The following is a 24,900-nucleotide window of genomic DNA, read 5'->3' as shown; positions in this document are numbered from 1 at the left end:
ATTCCATCAAATGAAGCTCAGCCAAAAGCAGGGTGAGGTCTGTTACCCATCCCATGAGCAGGAGGAGTGTTCTGATGGGAATAGAGGAAGCGGGAGGCTATTTCAGCCTAAATGTGGAATTCCATTTCGGAGAAATTTGGGGGCTCTGTATTCCAACAGCAGATGAAGCCAAAGGCAAAAGGGTGGGGATGAAATACCAAAAATACCAGTGCATTTTAACGTAAAGCTTTTACTGCCAGAAGCTGTACCTTGGGAAAGGGATTTCAGCCTTTTAGAACAGGGAGAGAATTGTGCCAGAATTGACAAACCACTGAGTTTTGAGAAAGGGAGTGGGACCAGAGTGGCAAGACATGGATGGCTGCATGGTGCCCTGGGTAGACCAGATTGGGCTCACAGAGATGAAGCGCTGCTTCCTGGAGATAAAGGGACTCCTCCCCAGCTTTCATTCAGACAGTTTAGTGAGCTTGGCTGAGCTCCTGTGATCCCATGGCTTGCAGTAGGGTTGTGATGAATCTGAATCCGGCTTACTTACGTTCATCAGGCATCTTTCTCATGCTCAGTCCTGGCTTAGGAAGTAAGCCAAGCTGAGCAGAAGTCTGTGAATGCTCACAAATGCTAGCGGAACTCGTCTTGTGCAAAAAAGCATGTGAGTCATGCATGGAGGAGGAACATGCGTGTGCATCATTTGTGCAAGCACCCATCCAGCATGCTCAGGGCCAAGTTGGACTCTGCAGGCCAGAGTCCATTGAGTTGAGCTGAGGGAACCTGGTGGATTCCCCCACCCAAACTGGATTCCTCACACATCCTGAGCTAGGAGCCTTCTGGAAACCGTGCCTTAGCCTGTGGATTAAGAAATAAGGAGCTTTTTGAAACAGGGAAGATGAGAATTATCCCCACTCCCCTCTTAATGTGCAAGGAGCGTTCATCCGAATAGCCCCCTGGAGAAGGCGTGAAGAATCCCTTTCAGTCTGAGGGCTTCATTTCCTTTGGGAGAAATGGGGTCTGTGTTCCATTGGTGGGCAGGGCTGGAGGCAAAGGAGGGAGGAGCCAAAGTGAAAAGGGGCGGGGCTACACTGGTGCATGCTGTCATATTGTTGTATGTTGTAAGCCGCCCCGAGGCTTCGGCGAATGGGGCGGCATAAAAATGTTTTAATAAATAAATAAATAAATAAATATTGTCACTTGAAGGGCGGGCTGCTGTTAATTAACCCTTGGGGCAGGCCTTCTAGGACAGCCGTAAAAAATGGCACAAAAACCAGGAAACTAATTTGTGGTTGTGGGAAAGGGGGGTTGGCAAGGTCTCCATCTGGGGAACTCTGGAAGTCTAGTCTGGGACTGCAGGTGGGCTGGTTTGGGACCCAAGGAATGATATTCTGCACTGATGCCGCGTGCCCTGAATTAATAGAAAGTTGGCTTAGCAACTCCTTTGCATCCCCTGCCCCTGGAAATAAAAGCAACATTTTAATACATTGAAAAGCAGCACGAATGGATTCAGCATGCTGACTGAACGTCCTCCTCCAAAGTATTAGGCCTGCGCTCAGCACATTTCCATGCAAAATAGCAGCATTATGTCTTGCTGTGCTGGAAATGTCAAGTTATTATTTTGAAGAAGCCACAGAAAACAAGACCCTGAAATGGCAGTTTAAGAAGATTTCTAGCACCTAGAGAGCTGATTTTGGACATGGCTCCAAGGCATATGCTGGAGGTTCAACCTCCTTTGGGCCTGATGGTCACTGCTATGGTCATTCGCAGTCTTGACTGTACCACGTCCAATGACAGAACACAGTTTGCATGGCTGAGTGCTTTTCCATATAAAAATAACATAAAATGAAAAACCCTTGCACAGAGAAAACTAGCATGTTAGACAGGAAGCTAGGTTTGCATCCATCTCCCTTACAGGGTAGCTTCTGGGCTGCAAGGAGTTCTATCATGTAAACCCTGATCTTCAGAATCAAGCACTACAGTCCCAGACAGAGGTGGGCATCTCAGTGAGAACTAGATCCCTGTCCTAGACAGAAAGGTGCTCTGTATATGCTCACTTTTCTATCTTTCCACTCCTTTGCTCTTTTCAGAACTGAGCCCGAGCACCCAGACTCCCCACATCTAACCCATGGTTCATGTAATGCTTGTTTCCACCAAATAGTCTCTTCATTTGCAGTTTTGGTAGCTTCTCTGGGTGTTTCATAAGCATAGCTGGCTGGAGCCGGGGGTCAGACTAAATGGCCTGGGAGCCCCTTCTGACTCACCATGTTTCTGCTTCAATGTTTCTATGTCTTAAGGATGCACCTTTTGCAAATGGAAGGGATTGTTCCACAATGTTCCCTGCATTTCATATGCCATGTACTGGTTTGAAGAATTCTTCCATAAAGTGACTGGGTTCGGACAACACCACAAAACCATGGTGGATTTTTGCTATGGTTGGCCTGCTGCGTTGTCCAAATCTAGGTGTGGTGTTTCACCATGGTAAGCCTGGGCTTTAGGAACCGTGATAAGAAACAAAGGATTGTTCGATAGTTTCTCTGAACCACCATGGTTTGTCGTGCTGTCTGAACCCAGGATTGTGGTTTCCACATTCCTGGTACACAAAGAGCAGCAATTGCACAATTGTAGCAGCTTCTCCAGCCATCCAGCCGCTGCATGTGGACCACAGAGGCAGATGACAAAACCTAGGACAATGCATTTTGGGACTGAATTTTAGGTGCAGATACATGCAGTTTTGCACGTTTGAATGTTATTTTCCTAGTACAGGCATTCTGGGTCTGCACGTTTTGATTGGAAAATTCCACTGCAACATTGAAAGAAATGCAGTTTTTGAAGGAGAGCTAAGTTTTGGCACACACAGTAGTTCAGCCCTACAACATGTGGTACATTTGCATTAAAATGTGAACTGAATTAATTTCACATTTGTTCCTACATCTAACATACATTCCCCTGATACCAATTTCCCCCCACTTCTCCCAATACACGGAACCACTTCAGAGCAGTGATTTTCCTCAGTATTACAGCAGGTGAAGAAAGGAGTCCTAACAGCTTCCACTTAGTTGTGATCCTGAAAATTAGCTGATATTATTTCCATTTTTTTTGCACGCATTGGATGGAAAGATGCATGCAACATTACCCCAAGTTTAATTAAGAAGTTATAAACAGCCAGGAGCAAAGGGAAGAAGCATGAGACCTCCAAATCCAGGCAGTGTCATGGAATGCCAGGAGGAGGAAAATGTGCTAACGGTATACTGATGGGGTTTTTTTGAATTTTGTTGTTAAATAACCAAAGGGAACTGCAAAATATATTGCAGTCTTATTCGCTTTGTTGGAGGATTGGAGCATTCTCTTCCTGTCTCTGTCTTTCTCAGCTGCATTCTCTGATGATCAGCCCTGTAGTAATGTTTATAAGCTCTCAGACTCAGGGGGTTGTGGAAGGGTTGGAATGAACCTTTCCAGAATCCATCCCTCCAGCACCTGTGGGCTTCCTCTTGTGTTTGGCCCAGTCCCGCTAAGCAAGGCAGGTCAAGAGGAAGTGGACCTCCGTTTGCTCGACGAGAAGACCTCCCCCTCAGGAGCCGCTGCTGGAAAAGGGGCACCATGAATGGACATCTCACTACCATTCCTGGCGGCCAACCTTCCTTTCTTCTCACAGCTGCACTGCTTGTATTCAGTTTTCATATGATTTCTCCAAGGCTTGGCAGCTGAAATCTGAAGATCCAGGACACAAAAGATCAGAAGCAGCGGCAGAGTCCAATATTAAAACGGGCATTTTGAAAGTAAAAGCTAAATTTGAAATGGGCATTTTGAAAGTAGAAGTAAAGGTAGAATTAAACTGGCTGTGAAAATAACCCCATCACAGCTATCCAGTGTAGAATGTCTGGGAGAGAAGGACTCGTCTCTCCGTGTATCGTCTTTAACGTTTTAGTGATAATTAATATGTTAACACAATCTACCAAGACAACTGTGACTGTTTTCAAACATAGGCCATGGTTATTTGATAAAATCTGAAAGCTCCTGCGCCCCATCCCTGTTGCTGTCCATCACTTATTACTTGCCTAATAAATACTTTAATTACATTTAATAAATAATGTATCCTGGCTCACTGAAATGGTAATTCTTTTAAATTAATTATTAACTGCAAGCAAAAAGGTTTATTGCAAGTACTACGAAAGGAAATTTCTGCCTTTAATCTAACGTGATCATTCATTATGCACAGTAAAGCCTCCATTTGCATATTATTAGCAAGGTAACCTTTCGCCTTTCCGGCAACCATTACAACGTGTCTTAATAGTGAAGTGCATTAGTGGCCCTGATCAGGGTTCCAATCCACACACAATGATAAACAATATGTTTTAACGGCATTGTTTATGGGCTTCTGCCAGCCGCTTTTTAACAAAAGTATCTCCTTAATATACTGCAATGACAAAATGTCCAGTAAATGTATTATGTCAAGTAGTTAAAGGTGGAGCTGCAGATGGTAAATTGATGAGAAGCAGTAAATGCTGGGCTGTTTAATTCCCTGGAGGGGCTCCACAGTAAAATAATCCCAACAAGGTTTAAAGCAAAAACCGTTTAATGGACTTTGAAGTACTGGGTTGCCCCATGCAAGTTTGATTATGCCTTGCCAATTACACAGATCCATCGCTGGCGGGGTTCCAGGGAAGTGCATGTCCCTTGCGCATTTCTCAAAGGTGGCAAAGCATGCAGGCAGCAGACTCGAGGGGCAAATGCCCTGTCCTTTACCTTTGGAGACTGTTGGGGTGGGATTGCATTTGACTGCTCCTTCATTCTTATTTTTAATATCCCCAGGAATACGAAAAGCGGGGGGTGGGCAAGCCTGGAGCAGCCGTGTTTACTGTTCCACCTTCAGTAGCTGACACCGCCCATTTGGGATGCCAGCAGAGACCTTGCTTAAAGTTGGCTCTGGTTGGAATAGATCAGATTCCCTCGGTCCCTGATGTGCTGGATGACAATTCCCATTATCCCCAGTCACAACCATGTTGGAATAGTTGTACCAGACTAGATCTTAAATTCAGCAAGATGGCTCAGAAAGAGTGAGCGCTAGAAGGTCTTAGCCGGTCCTTTTGGTTTGATGCAGTCATTTGGTATGGCTAGGGCTGGGGTGGGAGGTATTAGATCAGGGGTCTCAGACTCAACTGACCTGGGGGCTGCTGGAAGGAGAGCCTGGGTGAGGCTGGGCCGCATCAAGTATTCCACCACCGCGGCGGTGGTGGTGGGGGGCCGCTCGCCCCGCGGCCGGCGCTTTGAAGGCCGCAGGGCCCCTCCCCCGTGCCCCACCCATCCCAGCAATTGACCCGCGGGCCGCGCATTGGAGACCCCTGTATTAGATAATGGAACATCCCAAGATGGGAGTCCACTGCCTACAGTCTAGGGCGGTCCAGTCCACAGAGCATCCAAAATGGCACAGTCTGATTGCTATGCTGATTGCTTCCTTCTGTCCATAGAGACAAAGTCCTAAATGGCTGGAAACCCTTCTTCCAGAAATGCTGCAGAGCTGCTGCCAGTCCGTGTCTGCAGTGCTGGGTTGCATGGCCAGCCATGTGTCAGGCAGCGTCCAATATTCCTATGAGCTGCAGCACTGGATTGGCCAGAGCTAAGGAAAGGAGTGCCTTTTCTGAATGCTGAGCCTCTGAAACCCTTTGACAAGCACTTGAGATCTTTGGCCCCAGCAGTGGCTTAGGGGACTCATCCATCCTGATGTGGGGAGGATTTCTGTTGAATTCACCTCGCTTCTTATAGAATCATAGGACAGTAGAGTTGGAAGGGGCCATGAAGGCCGTCGAGTCCAACCCCCTGCTGCTGCAGGACACCATGTTACACCATCCCACTCAGATAGCTGTCCAGTTTCACCTTGAATGTCTCTCGTGTGGGAGAGCCCACCACATCTCTGAGCAGCTGGTTCCACCGTTGTATTGCTCTGGCAGTGAGGAAGCTTTTCCTGATGTCCAGCCTGAATCTGGGTTGTTGCAAGTTGAATTCATTATTCCATGTCCTACACTCTGGCATCAGCAAGAAGAGATCTTGACCTTCCGCTTTGTGACAGCATTTGAGGCACTTATAGAGGGATATCATGTCCCCACTCAGGCTTCTCTTCTGAAGGCTGAACTTGCCCAGTTCTCTCTGTTTCTCCTCACAGTGCAGTGTTTCCAAAGCCTGGATCATTTCTGTTACCCTCTGCTGGACCCTTTCTAATTTTCCTGCATCTTTCTTAAATCTTGGTGCCCAGAACTGGACATAATATTCCAGGTGAGGTCTGATGAGTAAGGAGTATAGAGGAACTACTACTACTCATGATTTGGAAGTGATACTTCTGTTAATGCATCCCAAAATAGCATCCACCCTTTTGGCAGCTGTCTGTTTTTCACTGCCATTGCACATGAGTCTGCTGCCACCTTTGAAAACTATTTTCTTACCATGTTGTTCTAAGAAAATGGCAAATGCTGTTCTTATTTGTCTGCACAGTGTCTAGTACCAGTTAGAGTTTTGGACTGGGGACCTAGAAGATCTGGGTTCTAGTCCTCACTTGGGCATGAAGCTCACTCGGTGACTTTGAGCCAACCACAGATGCTCCGCCTAACCTATCTCCCAGGGTAGTCATTGTGGGGATAAAGCAGAGTGGAGAAAAACAATGCAAGCCCACCCCCGCAACCCATATCTGTCTGCGGACTTTAGAGGCATAGGGTGCTCCCTGAGGGCTGCCCTCCTGTGCCCCATGGGAGGAAAGGAGAGCCTCTACTAAGAGGGGCAGGTACAATGTCTTCCATGATCTGAGGTCCTCCATAAAGTCTCAGAAGGTGCATCCCTCCAAACCAGGGGTGTGCAAACCTGAAGGCCACACCAGGTACACATGTGTGCACACATGGATGCAGTGCTTGTACACACTTGCACGCAGATTCATATACAACTCATGTGCTTCGTATACACACAACACTCGAATCCAGCTCTAGCGGTCCAAGGGCATCTCTACATTCCGATCCTCAGGAAAGGAGATGCTAAAGAGACATCGCCACACTCATTTCCCACACAAGTACACGGATGCTCAAGGTGTTGCAGTGAAGAATTTTCCCTGACAGGGAATGAGAAATTCTGAGTTGGATGCTGAAAAGGAGGAGGCATTCAGGAGCATATTGCAAATCTACTTTGGCTACTGGGGTGCCACAAAGATTTCAGAAGAGCATGCCTTACAGATGACTGCAAAGTCTTTGACTGCATGAGCCACGAGAAGCTCCTTTCAGATTGTCCCGACGTGTAACCCAGCATCAGGGACAAGAAGCCGCTGTTAAGACAGATATGGAGCAGCAGAATGGATCCCTATAGGCAAAGCATCCGGCATAGGTGCCTTTCATCTCCCTCTCTGTTCGGTCTGTACACAGAATGTGTTTTAAGGAAAGCTGGATTAGGATCGGAGGAATAAATTAAAAGAAGTGGACGGCATCAATAATTTAAGATATGCAGATGATATGATCTTACTGGCAGAAAGCAGCAGTGCGTTGAAATGTGTCCTCTTGAAAAAGAAAGTCCAAAAGCAGGACTGCAGCTGAATAGAAAGGAAAAAATCACGACTACAGAAGAGTTACAGAATTTTACTGTTAACAATGAAGAAACTGAAATTGTGAATGATTTTGGTCACTTCGGCTCAGTCATCAGTTCAGGTGAAGACTATGGTCAAGAAATCAAAGGCTGCGGCTCGGAAGGAGAAGCAGCGATGAATGGATCATTGTGTGTGTGCACATCATAGGACAGAAGAAAAGGAAGGACGGATAGGAGATGGCCGGTCCCCTTAAGGAAGCCACAGCCTTGCATTTAGAAGAGCTGAGCAGAGTTGTCCCGAATGGGACATTTTGGAGGATTCTCATTCATAGGGTCAACCTACGTCGGGGACCGTGTGATGGCACATGACAACCACAAGGAGCATCTCGGAGAAGTGATGCGTGAGAAATCCGTTAGAGACCATGTGCATACGGTTGTGAGGATAGGTGGTCTCCGTTCAGACAGCACAGACATCAGGGATGGCCTGCAAATCCTGTTGCCCCCTTTGAAATGCCATGTGGGCAGTTACGCTGTGTGAATAGGGCTCATGGTGGAGTTTATGGGTCCCCCTAGGACTCAGGCCAATGGGGGTGCCCCGAGCCCTCTGAACAGGGGTGACCTTCCCCTCCTGCTCTGCTCCTCCTGCTTTGCAAAGTGGCCACATGGGCCGATTCTGGCCATTCGTCTGTGGTGCTTCGCAGTGTGAGGGAAGGAGGTTGTGGAGCTGCTAGGATGCAAGACTTCCCAGCAGCGCCCTCTTCTCCCCAGTCCCTGGAACATCCTGTGAACCCCGTCTGCGAGATCGCTGTGAGGACTTCAGAGAAGCTGCTGGTGGGGAAAAGGGACCGAAGAGTTGATCTCCCAGTCCAAGGTGGAGCTTCTGGCCCTGATCCAATTCCGCATCTCCCCTGATGCCATCTCCCTGATCAGCACTGGGTCTTCCAACAGGACTTGGTTTTCCTCAGTCCTGAAAATGATGGGGCTTCAACCGGAGGTGTTCTGCATACAGAATATGTGCTCCATCTGTGAGCTACAGCCCTCTGCCCCATGTTCTCCTCATACCAATATCCCCTAAACCTACCTTCTTTTCTCACCCCACCCCTTCCTTTCTCTGCTTTTCATTTTAATAGAGAAATCCCTTTAGCGGGAAAGAAATCACTGTGGGACAATTTGTTTGCTTGCCACACGTACATTAGCTATAAAGTAGCCAAAAGCACATTGCACATTAGAAAGGACTTCAGAGAAATGTAATGCCACTGATTGTCCCTAAAGGGGTTTTAAGATGATGAGACACCAAGCCAATTAAATTTATTTGCCTTATAGAAAATTGGTTGAATCATGTTCAGGTTTCCAATATTTGCATTTGGGGACCTTGCAACATCTGTGTAATGCCAGAGATTTATTTGTGAAAAAGTATAATTGTCTACGGATATATGTATCACAGTCATTCAGTTTCCTCTTGGGAAAAGAAGAAACATTTTATGGTCTGCCATACTTGGGGTAGGGGTGGGGGTGAGGTTGGGGGGGGTGGATCGCACCTACAATTTTTATGACAAACTAGAAAATCTCCATGCATGGGCAAAAAGCGATTGTGAGAACAAAGCAATGCCAGAACAAAACTGTGATTAACTCCACAAAACTAAAGGTTCTTGGGGTTTGCATTCTGAGTGACAAAATCGATCTTATGTTAAAATTCGTTATTGCAGCTAAAATGAAAGAGAGTTTGATTCTAGGAATCTGACCTGTGGATTATTCAGAAAAAAAAAATTGGGGGGTCATATCACAGGAAGGCAAAGTTCACTGAAGAAGATAATCATGCTAGGGAAAGTCAAAGGCAGAAGGAGAATGGGAAGGCATAGAAACAGAGAAACAGAGCGAGTCAGAAGGGGCCTCCCAGGCCATCTAGTCTGACCCCCGGCTCCAGCCGGCTCCGCTCACCATATGCCCACCACGTGCATATCTAGCCTATCCTTGAACACCCGCACCGATGGGGCCTCAACGACCTCCCGTGGAAGCCCATTCCACACCCTCGGGGTCCCAACTGTCAGGAAGTGCTTCCTGGCATCTAAATGGAACCTTGGAAATAGACCAAATACTTTTATGACCAAATATGATATGGCTTGAACCAGTGAAGGAAGTCACAGCATTGAATTTAGGAGTGGGGCTGTCATGAATGGGCCATTTTGAGGGTTTTCATTCATGGACAAGTCAGAGATGACTTGATGCCACTTAACAGGAACAACAACATGAATTCTGTGGACAAGAAGACATTTAAAAAACAAAACAAACAAAAATACATTTCCACTTGCACAAATGCACACTAGGGCTAATGCACACTTGTGTGAGTAGGATGAAATTGCCCCTTCACTGTAATTAGCAACACAGACTTAAAATAAATGAAAAACACTGAAGTTTTCATGTGTGAGGAAGTGGCAGAAGGTCAGCCTGGGAACCAGATTACTTTTTAAGGACGCATGTGAATTTCATGCCTCTTGCACAAGTGTGCAGGAGTGCTTAATGTGGATTTGTGCAAGTGCAAATTTGCACAAATCCCCCTAAGTTGTTTTTAAATGCTCTTCAAGTCCACAGCATCCTTAGGATTGCGCCCCCCCCCCCAAAAAAAAAAATTCCCCTCCAAACTCTCTGAATTCCACAGAGATTCCAGCTCTGTGTGGAATCCACAGGTCATATTCCTAGAAATCCAAACTTACTAGGCTCTGTGGCAGATTTCTCAAGATACCTGCCTGCACCCTCTGGATGCACATTGACGGATTCTAGCTCTCTTTTATTTTATCATGGACAAGGAATTCTACACACCTTTGACCATGAGAATGCAAAGGAATGCCACCTTCCACCTGCAGATTCACTGCCCCTGTGGTTGAACATCCTCAGCCAGGAAGCCATTGTGGGAAGGACGCTGCTCAGTGAGGCCTTTTCTGCCCAGCTGTCCTGCCTGGCTCATGGAATTTTACAAATCTTCCATTTGTTGCCCTTCCAAGATGTTTGGACTGGGACTGAGAGGCGCTTTCCAGTCTCGTGTGCATCCCCAGTGTGGCCTCTTATTCCTGAAACTGCTTGGACCTTGGAGTAGGTTGGGGCAGAGAACTTGCTCAGCCTTGCAAATCTTGCTGGACTGTAACTCCCATCTGCCCCAGCCAGCAGGCCAGTGGCGAAGGATGCTGTCAGTGATTAGTACCACTGTCATTCCGTGTTTTTGTGTACACGAGTTGCTGAACAACATGGGCAAACAACAGGGCATCCATGGCCTGCCTGCAACTTCCCATGGGCAGCTGGTGGCTACAGTGTGACCAAAATCATAGCATCATAGGATAGTAGAGTTGGCAGGATTCAAGAAGGCCATTGGGTCCAACCCCCTGCTGTTGCAGGACACCAATTTACACCATACTGTCCAGTTTCTTTCTGAATGTCTCCAGTGTGGGAGAGCCCACCACCTCTCCAGGCAGCTGGCCCCACCGCTGCATTGCTCCGACAGTGAGGAAGCTCTTCCTGATGTCCAGCCTGAATCTGGGTTGTCACCACTTGAACTGATTATTTCGTGTCCTACACTCTGGCATCAGCGGCAAGAGATCTTGACCTTGCTCTCTGTGACAGACTTTGGAGTACTTATAGAGTACATACTTATCTCGAACCCCCTCAACCTTCTCTTCTCAAGGCTGAACGTGCCCAGTCCTCCCAGTCTCTCCTCACAGGGCAGTGTTTCCAAACCCTGGATCATTTTTGTTGCCCTCCTCTGGACCCTTTCTAACTGTTCTGCATCTTTCTTAATGCTGGACTAGAAGGGCACTTGGTCTGATCCGTTGGGGCGTGTCTTACATTCTTTTGTTCTAACATCAGAAGGGCCTCATGTTCCAATCCCCTGCCCTGGATGGTGGTGCAACCCACTTTCACTGTTGGATTTATTTCTCTGCCCATCAACAGCAACTGTTTTGACTTTTGGAAACATCCAGTCAGCAGACAACTCTTCAGATATTTTTAGAAATGTTCCCTGAAGAAAGCCCTGGTGGGGTGAAATGCTGGGCTTATTAAAAGTATATCTTTCAGCACCCTGACATTGGTTTTTCTTCTGCCACCCCACCCCTTCAATCTGACGTCATGAACAGGCATCCTAAATTGTGGGGGATTAGAGCCCTCATAACCCCCAGATGCACACCATGCTGGTGGGGATTTTTTTTTTTACCCTCCTTTTAATTTTTTTTTAATACAGAGAAAAAAAAACATAAATACAAACATCTGAAATACAAATATCCAAAATAATAATATAACACATAAAACCAAACTAATGAGTAAAAAAGTAACTCTGTGCCCCACCACCCATGAGACCAATAATACCTCCATTTCATTTCATATATTATAACAATTAACAGTATATAATATACTTCAATTATATGCACATCCCCCCACCCCACAATTTCATATAATTTTGATTAGGCTTACGACATTTACCTTCTACCAATACACGCTGGTGTGGATGATGGGAATTGCAGTCCTCCACATCCAGAAGGCAGCAGCTTGCCTACCCCTGAATTTCTATCATTCTCAATTGGGTAAACCTCTCTTGTGTCCTTTGTTCTTTTTCCTTTCTCTCAGCTAAAAAACACCACATGCTTTTTTTGCCTTTCTTCATAAGACATGCACCATATACTGTGCTTTCTTTGGCTCCTTTTGAATAATTTTCCTCGTGGAAGGCCTTTTCCTCCCCCGGCATCTCCAGGCTCAGATACACCTTTGGCTATTTTTAGAAATGGCTTCACCGTGTGTATCACACCAACCTTTCCCTCTCTGGGACACGAGGCCTTAATTTGTATGAATTATGTTCATCCCCTGAAGCAAAAAGATAGGCGCCGGGCAATAAATTCTAACTACCTTGGAGGAGATGCAGTACTGGAAAGGCAAAGGGGATTGCCCCACCTCGTGCTGACCCTTCCAGACCGGAGCACCAGGGAATACACTAACGACGCCCTCAGAACAGAGGCTTCGATTCCAGGCTGCTTGGAATGCCTCCTCCGGGGAAGCAAGCCATCGATTCGCAATGCTAGATTAGAATTTGGATCAACGCATCCATCAGCCAAGGTGCCAGGGCTGGGCCACGGGCAACAGGGTGAGGTGAACACAGAGTCAAGCTTTCTGGGCCCATGGCTCCTTTGGCGCCACCCCAAAATGCCACGGGAGGCGTGGCGACCAGCAAACCACACCTGTCCCAATGAGCACCCACGAGGCAGAGGTCGGGCTTCCTCTGAGGGTTAGTTAGGGCAGGAAGCCAGACAGAAGGAGCCTTTGCAGCTTTCCATTGCCTCTGCACCTTCAGGCTGGGAGAGGAGCAGCCTGGGGTGGCCAGAGCAATGCTGAAACTTTGACAGAGTCGGCCTGCCATTTCTCACAGTAGCAGCAGGAGGAAGACGGCAGCCCCGTGGTGGGAAACTGCAGCCTCTCAGCCCAGGCATCTTTAAAGCCCTACAACGACTTGGGAGCCATCCCATCCCTTTCAGGCTTCCTCCATGTAGGACCCATTCCTGGGTTAGCAACACTGTTACCCTGGGATAACGGCGAAGTGCAGGACTGGGGCTTGAGAGGACCAGATTCTAGTCCCCATTGAGTCATGCAACTCACAGGACGACGTTGGGCCAGTCACAGACTCTCAGCCCAACCTACCTCAGAGGGTTGTTGTTGTGAGGATATGATTGAGGGGAGGAGGAGAATTATGGAAACTGCCTCGAGCTCCTTGAAAGAAAAAAAAGACAGGATATAAATGTATTTATTTATTTAACATTTTTCTATAGTCTCAATCTTTTAAAAAACTCATGATGGTTTACACATTTTTTAAAAAAAACCCAATTACATCAACAATAAAACAATTAAAATCTCCTCGGTGCCAGTACTTGATCCTAAAATAATTAAAATATTTAACAATTTAAAAACTGGGAAAATAAAATGGTTTTGACCTAGCACTGGAACAAATAGATGGAAGGAGACGTTCCCTTAGATAAACCATGTTGGGCTTTATGGGTCATCATTAGCACCTTAAATAAGGCCTGGACTCCCACTGGCAGCCAACGTAGCTGATACAGGACTGGCATAATACGTGTACAGGTCCCAGTCAGCAATGTGGTAGCTCTTTTTTGAACCAACTGCAGGGAGAAATGTTTCTCCCTCTTAGAATGGGAGATAAACCATGCCAAAGCCAGAGAGCCAACAACTGGCAGTGGAGGAAAGGGGCTGGGGCCAGAGGAAGGGGCGTGTGGCCATCTGACCCCCCCTATGTTGGGACCTCAGGTAGGCTGGTCATGGGGCAGTGGGGATGGGTGAGAAAGCAACTTGTCCAAGCTAGCAGTGCCATGGTTTGTTGCTACAGAGCTAGCAAGGACTATGAGCCATGGAGGCCACTCTCTTCAACCTTAACCACCCTTTCCTCTGATATGGAGCCATGACTGTGGGCCAAGTGCCAGAAGCTCTAGGAGATGAGCTTTTAGCAGGTATGGGACCTGCATTTCACAGTGCCCCCTGCACCTGCTCTGCAGTATTCCACTGGACAGGTAAAAGGAAGAGAAAATCCTCCCTCTTTTGTCCATCTCACTTCTGCCCCCAGATTTAGGAAAAAGGAAAACTGGAGAGAGATTGGAATGGACAGATCCAGCCTCCTGAGGCGGGGCTGCCCAGGGAGCCTGATCCCCTTACAGGGGCAGCATGAGACAAGACAGATACACCTGGACCAGGGCAAGACAGAGCCCAAACTCCTACAGCGAAATTCAACAGCAAGTCCAAGTCATAGTCACAGAATAGGCCAAGGTCAGGAATCAGAAGCACAGTTCGGGAAAAGACAAGGTCCCCGACCTGAGCAAGCCAAAGGTAAGGAACCAGGAAGGTACACAGAGCTGTGGGTACCATGAGGCAGGACAGGACACAGAGCAAGGGTCAGGCAAGAGGAGGCAGAAGCTGAACCACAACTTGCAGGAAGCCCTGTTGCTGAGGAAAGACAGCAAGGCAAGATAAATACAAAGGGCAGGGCACTAAGGCAAACGGGAAGACTTGTGTGGTCCAGAAAAGCTCTGGAAGGATGAGCTGGCTCTTGGATCACTCTTCTCCCAGGGCTCTCAGCCAGTGCTCATCAGGGGGCTGAGAGCTCCAGCAGGGCCTGGGATCAGCTCTGCAAATACTGAGGTGGGTGTCCTGGTTCCGGCCACCACATGGAGCCCCAGAGCAGCCTAGATCCTGAGGGCCATGCTCCAGGTTGGAGGTGACTTGGGCAGGGGAGGGCATCTTGGGAGCCACACTCCAATAATGAGCAGATCCAAGAGCAGAAGGAGCAGAACAAAAATACAAAACAATGCCAGCATCATCTAACTTAGCAACTAAGTCTCAGGAGAAGCATCTTGTTACTTTAGGCTGCAAAACATGCACAAATTTTAGGAACTACCAAGGGGATGTGACCTTCTAAGGAACCCCCGGGGCTAGATCTGGACCCCCATCAGGCTGGATTTCACCCCAGGAATGAAGTTCTGCTGCATCCACAGACAATGGCTTTCTCAAGGACATTAATATTTTTCTGTTTCTTAGAATAAAAACAAAGATATGGGAAATGCTCTTTTGAAGAATGTCATGGAAATGGAATAGAAATTATTCTCCTGACCACCTTCCCTCTCCAAAGTACCAGGCCTTCTGCTTGCAATGGAACACCAGCCAATTTTAAAATTTAAAGTGTGGTATCTCAAAAGAGCAATTTATTTTGAGTAGGTGGCAATTTCCTGGCCTCCCCTCACTGAAAAGTGTAATATTTTAAAGCTATTTGCCTCTTGTCAGTTTTCATCCAGATTATTATTTTAAAAACCCATGGCAGCCTTTCAGGCATTCGGGTATTTTCAACTGGAGTCTTTCTGAGCTTTTCAATCTCTTTTCAACTGTTGCACAAATTGCCTGATATCCAGGAATCTATCACCATCTCGATTCTGTGGATATTTTTTTGCCCTCCAGAGATGTAATTAGTGGCTTGACCTGCTCCACATGTTAGGTATCTCTATACTGAGGTGATTTCTGCATTGTTCTCACCTGGGCCGGTGCTGCAGTTGGGCTGTAGCTCTGATCTGTGGCTGCTGCAGGCTGGGATCCTTTCCTCTCTGGTTCTTCTCTTTGCTCCATCGCTGGCTGTCTGATACGGTGAAGGTGAGGGCTGGGACGGACCCTCCTGGAATCTGTCCCTTTAAGCAGTTGCAGGCTTGCTTCTGTGCTCATCCTGGGCTTCCAAAGTGAGCTGAGCTGAGGGGCAACCTGTGAATGTTTGCAGAGCCCTCGTTGAGCAAGAGTCCAGGGTGCTGAGACCACGACTGATGCCCAGCCCTGGATGGATTCATCACACATCCCCATTGATGGCGTCAACTCATGTGCTTGGTCACAGATAGACAGTGCCATCTGTAGGTGTAGGTTTTGTGTAGGTTTTGCAGAGCTCTTAGACAAGGCCCCCCCTCCTTAGTGGCCCCCCTCAGTGAGTCCACCTTTGCACTGCCATTGTGATTACTGCAATGCACTCTGTGTGGGGCTGCCCTTGAAGACCATCTGGAAGCCGCAACTTGTGCAAAACACAGCTGCCAGACTAATAACAAGGACCAGGACGTCTGATCATACAACACCAGTTCTGGCCCTCTTGCACTGCCTGCTTACATGCTTCCTAGCACAATTCAAGGGGTTGGTTTTAAGCAACACAGCTTAGTAACACAATACCTGGCAGAACGCCTCTCCCAGCCACCATATCACTGGACACCACAATCCACCTCTGGGCCTGCCTGCCTCCAGCTCACACCTCCAGGGGAGACTTGGTTGGTGGCTACAAGGAGAAGGGCCTTTTCAGTGGTGGCTCCTCAGTCATGGAACAAGCTCCCCACAGTGACCCGCCTGGGGCAACCTTGCTGTCTTTTCAGCACCCGGTCAAGACTTTCCCCTACCTCAGGGCATTAAATTAGTTGGGGTTTTGTTATTTTTTCTAAATCCAGGTCAAACAGATTTCATCTCGTTGTCATAATTTTATATTTAAATGTGGTATTATTATTTTATTTATTTATTTATTATTTTATTTTTTCATTCATATCCTGCCTTTTTCCTACAAAGGGCTCAAGGCAGCTTACATCTCCTCCTCCGTCTTACCCCCACAACAACAACCCTGTGAGGTAGGTTGGGCTGAGAGTCTGTGACTGGCCCAAAGTCACCCAGTTGGCTCCATGGCTGAGCGGGGACTCGAACCCAGATCGTCTGAGTCCCAGTCCCATGCTCTTAACCACCACGCCACACTGGCTATTACATTTTGTTTGATAGGGAAATTTCCTCCCCCTACCCCGTGTTTTTATATCGTGGTGCATTTTAGACTGTGTTTTCATGGAATGTTGTAAACTGCCCAGAAAGCTTCCGCTGTTGGGTGGTATAGAAATGGAAGAAATAGAACAAATAATCTCCACCAGCTCTGCCTGCCCCTGCCCCCTTTCTTCTTCACTGCCATCACTTCTGCGTGTGCCAGGCAGGGGCATCTCCTCCCCCTCCTCTTCTTCACCAGCAACGGTATTTGAGCCCGAGTCAAAGGCTGGAGAAGAGGCAGGTTGCCATGCCGAAGAAGAGGGGCAGTTCCAGGAGGCCTGGTGTCAGCATCCGGGACATAGGCAGCTGACTAAACGACACGGGCAGCAGGATCCAGACAACCAGGCTAATGCCTAAGCTCCAATCCCAAACAATTCTGAGTCCTTGTCCAGCAGCCAGAGTCAGCACCAGGAGTAGACAGAGAAACGGGGTAAGTCCAGTCCAAGAGGCAAAACTGCAGTCCAGCAGGCCAGGGGCTGAAGCAGAGGAAACAACATGAACAAGAACAGGTACCATAGGGCTGAAGAAGAGCATGAGCAGGGCCAGGGGTGACAAGCAGGGTGAGATCCAGGAGCAGGAACAGGAATGGGAGCAAGGTCTAGGAGTTCCTCGCAAGGAGCACCAGAGCCAGTCAGGAACCCCTCATTGCTGAGGCAGCTTCTGGAGGGAAGAGCCAATTCTTATACTGAACTTCCCCCAGGTGGCTCCCAGGTGCTGCTCATGAGGGCCCTGAAAACCGCAGTCTATTGGGGGAGTAATCCTGCAACTACCAGGGCTGCTATGCTGGTCCATGGCCAGCAGATGGAGCTCTGGAACTACCTCTGATCCTGACACTTTCTCAGCATGCCTCCCCTTGGATGCGGGCCCTTGGAAGGGCCCAATCATGTTGACCCTTGACAGCAGCTCTTTGTCCTTTGAGAACTGCCTTCTCTGAGACTCTCCCTCTTTCTTATTGTCACCCAGGGGATGGGTTCACACCACATGACAAGCCATGGTGGTATATCTCGGTTTTAGAAACCATGGTGAGACACTATGGAAGCATGGTTTCCATGCTTCACCATGGTTTTTCTGGTTGCCCCAACCTGGCATGATGGTTTCCATGGTCCTAGCATGCAACTATCACAGATGCCCCTGGAAAGAGCCACGGCTTCAGGAGCTGCTCCAGCGATCCAGTGCCAGGTTGAATGTTAGGTGTGGGGGTTGCCAGCAGCAGGAGGCCAAGCAAGGAGGGTGGAAACCATGCTAGCGTAACAGCCACTTGATCTGTAATCAGGCACATCCAGGCCAAAAACTGCCTTCCATGGAAACCACGGAGGAGGAGGCTGGCGGCATCTGGAGCAAGTCTAGCTCCTTGCCCTGAATGTGACAAAGAACTATGAGCAGGAGCATATAATCGCCTTTCTTTGTACACAAAGAAAAGTGGGGAGGAGTCTACAAGCTAGGGGTTTTCTGCTTTTATTTTATTTATTTTTCCATTTTTTCTCATAATGCATTTCTTCTCACTTTTCATTCTCACAATGCAAATCCTGCTTTGAATTGCCTTCTACTTCTGTGTTTTCAAGAGGAACTTGCAACAACAAATATCTTACTTACAGGAATGAAAGTATCCTCTCCACTTTCCCCCACCACAATATCTTGAGAAGGTGAAACTGATCTCAATTAGGTTTCCATCAGTAAAATACCTTTCTCTTTGTTCAGAAGAAACATCAAGAAGTCTTTGATTTGTTGGGTTATTGGCTAACGATCCTCAGTCAATAAGCAGTAATTAGCCTCTGTCTTACCTTCACCTTTACCCAAAGGGTCACATTTCATTTCATTTTCAATTGCTGCTCTAGGTCAGTGAATTGATATCAGCCATACTTCATAATGTGCCATGTGAGACGAAGGTGGAACTTGGGGGATTATGACAAACATGGTAAAATGCAAGCAGCAAACTGCTTCTTCTTTTCAGAGAAGCCACTCATTGTAGACAAAAGGATTTTGATTCTGTCTTTATATTCCATAAGAGCAACGGCAGCACAAAGGCTGAGTGTGTGTGTGTGTGCGCAATTCCAGTTAGCCATGCTCTGCGTAGTCTCGTCATTCTCCCTCGATTTATTTCCCACTGCGTTTTAGCCTGGGATCTTGGTTCCTCCGAATGCATGCCAGCCATTGCTTCACTTGCAGAAATTGTGCATTCAGAGTGAAGCCAGAAGCTATAGCCTGCCGGGTAGATGAACCATGCGAGTTCCTTGCAGGGCACCAGGTTTTGAGGGCCTCCTGAGCAAGGGACCCCAGTGGCCCTCCAGAATTAAAAGGAGCTTTGGCAGAGCAGGTGGCTCCCCACCATCTACAGATGGTGAACTGCAGTGAGAAAAGGAGGTCAATGTGGCTGCCCTGCCACCCTCATTTCTATGTCCCCAGAATCCCTCCGGGTTCCTTGAATTGTGCGCTGGGCAGGACCCAGAGGCGTCGCTGGTAATGGAGATGATTTATTTGCTTATTTAATTTGCAGCCCAGATTAAGGCACTCAAGGTGGACATGCACATGGTGGGCGTGTCATGAGTGGAGCTGGCTGACTAGATAACCCAGGAGGCCCCTTCTGGCTTGCTGTGTTTCTAAGGTGGCTTGCAACCAAAGATTTAAAAAAATGCCTGGACAGGATTAAGAGAGTCGCATTAAAAGACAGCATTTCCAACAGCCTGGCACATCTCATCAGAGTGCTGGGCCATGAAGACGTCAACAATATGGCAGGAAGTTCCTCAAGATGTGGTGATGGACACCAGCCAGCTTGGATTTGGGCTATTGCTGTCCATTCAGAGCTTTCTTTTATTTTCTTGGGTGAGTAAATGTGCGCTTTACTCACTGCCTTTCGGGGGCAGAGTGGCCACGTTAATCAGCTCTGAGAGGCCACGTTAGACAGCCTGTGAGGAAGAGGACACTTAGCATGAGGATGCATCACGACATGACGCACTGTGTGTTTCCAGACTGCAGCTCCCAAGATGCACCTTGATATTGTACATGCACAAAAGTTCACTCACCTGAGCCGACATGGGTGCCTTTGTCATGACGTACCTGAGAAAATCTCAGATCCACCGGGAATAAATTTGCCCATCATTAGCTGATGATCATCAGTGACAATATAATCATCATTCACTATTGATGATGATGATCATTCTTCTGCAGTATTAGTAAAGGTGTGTGTGTGTGTGTGTGTGTGTGTGTGTGTGTGTGTGTGTGTGTGTGGAGGGGGCTGCCTTCTTCATCTGTCTACCCTGTGTTTGAGTCCTGCAGTCCCTGGCTTTGGTGGTGCTCCATGGATCAGGACCAGGGTTCAAATGTTCTCAGCTGAAAAGACAATTTGCATCTCATGCCACTAGAGCTTATTGCTTTCTTTTCCAGACTTGGTGTCCTCCCCATGAATTGGACCATAACTCCCATTATTCCTAGCCAGTTCGGTCTAGTTACTCTTGGAAGTAGACACTTTCTGACAATAGGGTAAGGGAAGGAATGCCACCCTCCTCCTCCTCCTCCTCCTCCTCCTCCTCCTCCTCCTCCTCCTCCTCCTCTTCTTCAAGGCAAGGCTGTTCACACTCCGATGATGGTAGATGCTGGGGACACCTGTGAAGAAGCTCTCTTCCCATGCTGGAGAGCCAACTGGCGCAGAATGCCTTTTTAAATTAAACCTCCTCCTCTTGACATTTAGCTGCTGCCAGCATGTAAGCGCTCGTGCTTCAGACTCACCCTGTGCCAGCGGTTTGAGAAAGCTCACTGTGGAACCAGAAGAATTGGACAGGACAGCAAGCAGATTGCTGTCAGATGCTTCTATGCAGGGAGGGGGCAGCAAAGAGGGCTTTGGTGGCATCCCACAACATGGGTGGAGAGACCACGGAAGCAACAGCAGGATCAGAAGCAAAAAAGGGGCTGCATACTCTTATTTCAGGAATAGCATATAATATACCCTAGAATAACATATCTGGGTATATTTCTGCAAATGAATGCATCCAGAAGAATCACAGTACTGGAAATTTCCACCCCTATCACTTTATTCTTGGGATTTTTCTAACGTACCTCTGAAATTCACTAAATTCCTGTCGTCACCAACACCACCACCATCATGAAGTGGGACCCGAAACAAAACATTGCTGTGAGGAATGTTCCTTGTTAGAGAGAGCCAGCCAGCCATGCCCTGCTCCAGAGGTGAGCTGTAGAGGGAACCCCAGATGTTTCGAACTTCAATTTCCAGAAGGCCCTGTCAGCATGGGCAATGGCAGGAGTGCTGGGAGTTGAAGTCCAAATGTCTGGAGATTTTCTCCCTATTCCTTCTCCCCTGGCTTTCCTTCCCAGAGCCAGCTGGATTTCTATGAACACTGAATGTGTGCCATCTTGTTTTGGGTGCTCCCTCCCCTCCCCTCCCCTCCACGGATGCTCTTTTCAGTGCCATCTGGTCAAGGACGTTAGGATAGGGAGTGCTGGACCACATATAAGCCACTGGTCTAATCCAGCAGGGTTCTTCTTATGGTCCTGGTAGTTCTCCAGTCATTCATACAGTCTTCATGCTTATGTGTGGTGAACCTATTGGAACCTTCCTCCATGGGATGAAGGTCAGTACATCTGGTACCAGTCTGAGTAGCCAAGATGAGGACAAAGGAGGGTACTGGTGGGACCGCAGAATGGCCGATGGCATCCATGTTGGGTCTTGTGGCACAAATGCTGCACGAGTCACTCCCTGTACCTCAGCCTTGCTTTACCCCAGAGTCCCCCAAATTTACCCTGACGGGACACCGGGGTGGGGCATCTGCCCTCCCAGCCCGGTCCAGGAACTTTGGCACACCAAGCAGGTGCAGCATCAATGAATCAGAACTCATCCTTATTCCTGTTATTTATGCATAATCAGAATGTTACTAAATATTACTAAGTAAACTCTTTACAGGGTGAAAACCGGAGTTAAAGATAGACACCCAGGGCAAGCACTGAAAGTGTAACAGAGATCAAAAGAAATTATCTGATGAGGAGATCCATAGCTAGATATCCTGCGTTTCTCATCAGTTACTCCTTTCTACCCTTCTCATAACTTTTTGCCAGGGTTGGTGTGTGGCAAGGAATTTTCCTGACCTCTGGGCAACCCCCAGTTCTCCTGCAAGCTACACAACAAGGGTTTGTGCTTGCCCAGTGCAGCGTGCGCACCTGAAGCTGGGTCACCCCCTCAAAGCCATCGCTCTGTGTTCTGTTTTGCCATGTCATTGGAAAGCTCACCTGTGCTTTCATTGGGCCTAGATTCTGGATTACAAGCATGAAGTAAAACAGGCTCTGCAGAATTTCCTAGCAACTGATTGATTAAGTACAAAGCCATTGTGTGTGTGTGTGTGTGTGTGTGTTGGGTTTCCTGAAAGCTTTGGGAGAATGTCTTTGGAGAAGTGCACACGCCCAGCTCTTTCTGTCCTGTTGTCCCCCCCCCCCACTACTGTCATTGCTATAAATCTATTGAAGATAAGCTATTAAAAGCACAGTTTACAAAGAAGTATCTGAGTGCCATAAAAAGGGTTGAGATAAATGTTTCTCATTCATTTTCTCATCTGATTTGCTCCGTATAAGATATCTGCTTAGAATTAGGTCACTGTCTGTGCATTTCTTTGCTCTTTTCCATTCACCGTATTAACCTTTCATGTTTTCAGATTCTGCCCTACAGTTTTAAACATGTGAACTTTTCACTTTTCCTTCCAGACATGCCTTCCATCGTATCCAATTTTCGCAAGACGCGCGGCTCCCCTCGATGGCAGTTGAACTTGATTTTCGAACCGTTTGGCCTGTCTTTCAAATGCCACTTCAAGCAAACAGCTTTCAGCAATGACAGGGCAGCACAATAAACCGACTGTAAAATGGATCATAAAAATATGAAGGCGGCTTTTGTGTTATGTGCTTTCAATTAAAGATCTTTGATAGCAGTTTCACACCAGTTTTAGGAAGGGGCATCAGGATAACATGTGCTAAAAACAGAGTCCTGAGCACAGAGGACAAGGCGGCTTGCTGGAGGGGGGCTCCCAGGGACAAAGTGCCAGCACTGCTTTACTGGCAGGGTCGCCGCTGCCATTCGCCACCCTCTCAGGATTCCCTGCTCCTTCTTAACTTAGCTGCCATCTATGCAGTAGCTGGGAGGAAATAGCAACCATATATTGTTCGCTTATGTGATGCAACACACACACACACACTTGTGCCAGGAGAAATACCTGCTCCTGGAAGAGATGCAAACTGTAAGAAGGGTGGAGATGGGCCAGGAGTATCTGCACTTCAAGTGCTCCACCACTGAGAAAAGGAGTCCAGGATCTCTTTCCGACTGAGGCCAAGATCCTATCCTGGAAAAGCTCTCAGGTACCAGAATCCAGCAGTGGACAGGGGCTGAAGCAAACAGGGAAGAATCAAAGTCAGAAGAGTAAAATACCCTAAACTCTTTCCACCCTAAACTCTTTTAGCTTAAAGGTCTCACTGCCATCAACTAGCACTTAAGATGGATAACACAACCATCTGAAGCGGGGAAAACATGAAACCACTGAGTGATTCGTGGTTGGGAGAAAGGGGATGTGACCAGAGGGAGTGCCAAGGAGGGAGGTCTCCACCTTTAGACTTCTGCAGCAGATCATGGTGACAGGCAGAATTCCTCATTCTGCCGAGGAAATGACAGAGAGGATCCAAAGCTTTCCTCACAAGTCCAACAAAAATTCCCATGGGAGCTCAATAACTCTTGGATACCCCAGTCCATGTTATTCCTGGACTGATACATACAACTTCTGCAATGTCTCTTGTGTTTGCACCTAACTGTGACCTACAAGAGCTCGACATCCATGGTTTGAGAACATCAAACTGGAAGAAACACTGTGATTCTCCTTAAAACAAGTTGTGACCAGCTTTGAGTCCTGTCACTCCCCCTCCCCCCGTTGAAGTGGGGATACATCAGGGAACTTGGTTTTCTTGGAAGAAGCAAATGCTTCTTTCAAATGAAGGGATATGCCAACCAGGGCAGAATTGAGTTGATTCACTAGTTTGAGAAGAATGATGGAGGTATGATATTACACCAATCACTAATCCCTCAGAAGTCTCTAATCCCCTGCCCCCAATCAAAACTACCCATTAGAAACACACTGTTGTTCTAGGATGTGTTTTCAAACATGAACATCTGAGGAAAGTCAGGTTAAACTTGTTTCCTTGCTCGTACAAGGATTCCTGCTGGGTCACTTGAACTATCCGTTGGGAACAGCAGTGGCAATCAGTGTGGAACTTTACCATGGGCTTCACCAATTTCCTTTAAAATAACCCCAGAAATTCCACTTCTCATAAAAGATGGTTGCAAGAAGCAAGAAAATCTTTCCCAGGCCAGCTTTGCAATGACGTCTCCCCAGCAGTTATGGGATGAGAGGATCTTTGATGGATCAATTACTAGGAGGAGATTTTTCTCCCTCACTCATAGTACTGGAAGGCGGAGGGGTCAACCCATGAATCTAATGGGTGGGAGTTTCGGGTCGGATAAAGGGAAGGACTTCTCCATACACTGCACAATTGGAGTCCACTTCTGTAAGGTGTCCCCCTTTGGACAGCTCTAAAAGAGGATTGCACAAACACATGGAGAAGAAGGAGAACAGTGGTTCTATGCTACATCCACTGTCAGAGACAGTGTGCCTATGGACACCAGTTGCTGGGGAAGATGGGCAGGAGGGTGCTGCAACATTCATGTCCCACTTTTGAATCTCCAGAGGTGGTTTGTTAGGAATGGCAGAAGCAGAACGCTGGACTTGACGTACCCTGGGCCTGACCCAGTGTGGCTAATCTGATGTTCTTAAAGAAGCAGAAGCAGGGAGCAGGTGGGGTAAATGGAGGATTCTCACCAAGGAAGGGAGCAAGAAACAGGATTCTTCAACACCTGTATTTGGAACAGTCCTTCCTTCTAGCCGTACAAGGAAGGGATTAGCCACTGGGCTTGGTCTAGCAGTGCTGTGCACAACTGGAGCTGTCCTAAAACCTGCACCTTAGCTAGAAGTC

The sequence above is a fragment of the Varanus komodoensis genome, unplaced genomic scaffold, assembly GCF_004798865.1.
Source record: "Varanus komodoensis strain SLA01 unplaced genomic scaffold, ASM479886v1 scaffold22, whole genome shotgun sequence".
Lineage (NCBI taxonomy): Eukaryota > Metazoa > Chordata > Lepidosauria > Squamata > Varanidae > Varanus > Varanus komodoensis.
Note: the sequence above shows the minus strand (reverse complement) of the source record.